We start from the raw sequence: 3009 nt of genomic DNA on the forward strand, positions 1-3009 counted from the left end.
TTGAGGTATCTAGGAATACCCATAATGCAGTGAGGTTGTGCAATAATGATTGGAACTGGCCGGAGGAGAAAATGGAAAAGAAACTTAGTATTTGGAAAGGTAGAAGTAGATCTTATGGTGGGAGGCTTATTCTGATCACCTATAGTCTAAGCAATATTCCTTTATATATATATATATGATTTCTCTTTTTGAACTTCCCAAAGGCCCTGGTAAAAAAGGTGATTTTCTTTATGAAAAGGATGTTGTAGCAGGAAGAGGATAATGTTAAAAAGTATCATCTATTTAAGTGGGAAGATGTCTGTAGACCAAAAGATATGGGAGGTTTGGGGTGTAGGACTTAGATATAATGAACATTTGTTTACTTTGTTATGGAAATTGGAAAATGAGAAGGGAGTGTGGCAGGACCTAGTGAGGAATAAATATCTAAGGAAGTGCACTCTTAGGAATAGTAGGAGTAAACCTGGCCAGTCTCATTTTTGGCAGGGGCTCATGAAAGGTAAACCTATTTTTTGCAGTATAGTAGGAAGATGGTGAGCAATGAGGAAAGGACTTTGTTTTGGAATGATGTTTGGTTAGAGGATATGCCTTTGAGTATGCAATTTCTTGGGTTGTATTTTCTCACTTTTAGTGTTGATTTTACTGTTGCGAAGGCTCTTTCCGAAGGCATGAGTAATATTATATTTAGAAGGATCCTTTGGGGAGACACGGCTGATATGTGGCATGAGTTAAAAGAAATTTGTAAGAATGTTGTGCTAACAAAACAAGAGGATAGGTGTTCTTGGCTGTTAGATAAAGCTGGTAAATTTATTATTCATTCTTTGTACTTAGTTTTAAAAACTAATCAGGTTCCTTGGCCTCATAGAAAGTTGTGGTATGTTAAAATCCCTTTGAAGATTAAGGTGTTTCTTTGGTTAGTCTTCAAAATTAGTTTACTGACTAGAGATAATTTGGCCAAACGAAACTAGAAAGGGAAATATGTAAGTTGTAGCTTTTGTGATCATAATGAAACGGTAGAACATCTATTTTGTACTTGTGTGGTTGCTAAATTTTGTATGGGGTGTTGTAGGGAGTGAGGGAGTCCTGGATTAGAGGGTGTCTGGATAGCCGGACTATACCTTCAGCCGGACTCCTGGACTATGAAGATACAAGGTTGAAGACTTCGTCCCGTGTCCGGAGGGGATTTTCCTTGGCATGGAAGGCAAGCTTGGTGATGCGGATATTCAGATCTCCTACCATTGTAACTGACTTTGTGTAACCCTAACCCTATCCGGTGTCTATATAAACCGGAGGGTTTTAGTCCATAGGACAGAATCCAACATACAACAATCATACCATAGGCTAACTTCTAGGGTTTAGCCTCCTTGATCTCGTGGTAGATCTACTCTTGTACTACCCATATCATCAATATTAATCAAGCAGGACATAGGGTTTTACCTCCATCAAGAGGGCCCGAACCTGGGTAAAACATTGTGTCCCTCGTCTCCTATTACCATCCGCCTAGACGCACAGTTCGGGACCCCCTACCCGAGATCCGCTGGGTTTGACACCGACATTGGTGCTTTCATTGAGAGTTCCTCTGTGACGTCGATTTTAGGCCCGATGGCTCCTTTGATCATCAACAACAATGCGGTCCAAGGTGAGACTTTTCTCCCCGGACAGATCTTCATCTTCGGCGGCTTCGCACTGCGGGCCAATTCGCTTGGCCACCTGGAGCAGATCGAAAGCTACGCCCCTGGCCATCAGGTCAGATTGGGAAGTTTAAACTACACGGCTGACATCCACGGGGACTTGATCTTCGACGGATTCGAGCCACAGCCAAGCGCGCCGCACCGTCTCGATGGGCATGATCTAGCTCTGCAGCCGAACAGTACCCTGGGGGGCGCACACACTTTGGTTCCGAACCTCGATTTGGAGCCTACTGCGCCAATCGAGGATGAGTGGTTGGACGCCGCCTCGGGGGCTGCGGTCTCAAAGGCGATCGAGCCGAACACCAGCCCCGCACTCCGCAAGGCCTGTGACTCCGAGGGGCCGGATTCCTCTCCGGACTTCGAGCCCTCCGTGCGCCTGCCGATCGAATCCGATTGGGCGCCGATCATGGAGTTCACCGCCGCAGACATCTTTCAGCACTCGCCCTTCGGCGACATTCTGAAATTGTTAAAGTCTCTCTCTTTATCGGGAGAGCCCTGGCCGGACTACGGTCAGCAAGGTTGGGATACGAACGATGAAGAAATTCAAAGCCCACCCACCACCCACTTCGTAGCCACTGTCGACGACTTAACCGACATGCTCGACTTCGACTCCGAAGACATCGACGGTATGGACGACGATGCAGGAGACGACCAAGAACCAGCACCTGTAGGGCGCTGGAAGGCCACCTCGTCATACGACATATATATGGTGGACACTCCAAAAGATGGAGATGGCGATGGAACAGCGGGGGATGACACATCTAAGAAACAACCCAAGCGCCGGCGTCAGCGGCGCCGCTCCAAATCCCGCCAAAGCAAAAACGGTGATTCCGGCACAGGAGATAATAATACTCCGGATAGCGCCGAAGAACACCCCCTCCAGCAAGAGGATGGAGAAGCCAGCCCTCACAAGAGAGAGGCAGACAGAGAGGTTGAGGATGATAATTACATGCCTCCCTCCGAAGACGAGGCAAGCCTCGACGACGACGAATTCGTCGTGCCAGAGGATCCCCTCGAACAAGAGCGTTTTAAACGCATGCTTATAGCCACGACAAGTAGCCTCAAGAAAAAGCAGCAAACAGCTTAGAGCTGATCAAGATGTGCTAGCTGACAGATGGACTGAAGTCCTTGTAGCCGAAGAGTATGAACTCAAACGTCCCTCCAAGAGTTACCCAAAGCGCAGACTGCTACCCCGATTAGAGGAGGAAGCACCTACATCACCAGCGCATGACATGGCCGACCGGCCACCTTGTGGCCGTGACAGAGAGGCCTCTCGGCCCTCCACTCAAGCCGTGCCCCGGCGCCGCTCAAAACATGCTAA

Source organism: Triticum aestivum, chromosome 3A (genome assembly GCF_018294505.1).
Source record: "Triticum aestivum cultivar Chinese Spring chromosome 3A, IWGSC CS RefSeq v2.1, whole genome shotgun sequence".
In the NCBI taxonomy this organism is placed as follows: domain Eukaryota; kingdom Viridiplantae; phylum Streptophyta; class Magnoliopsida; order Poales; family Poaceae; genus Triticum; species Triticum aestivum.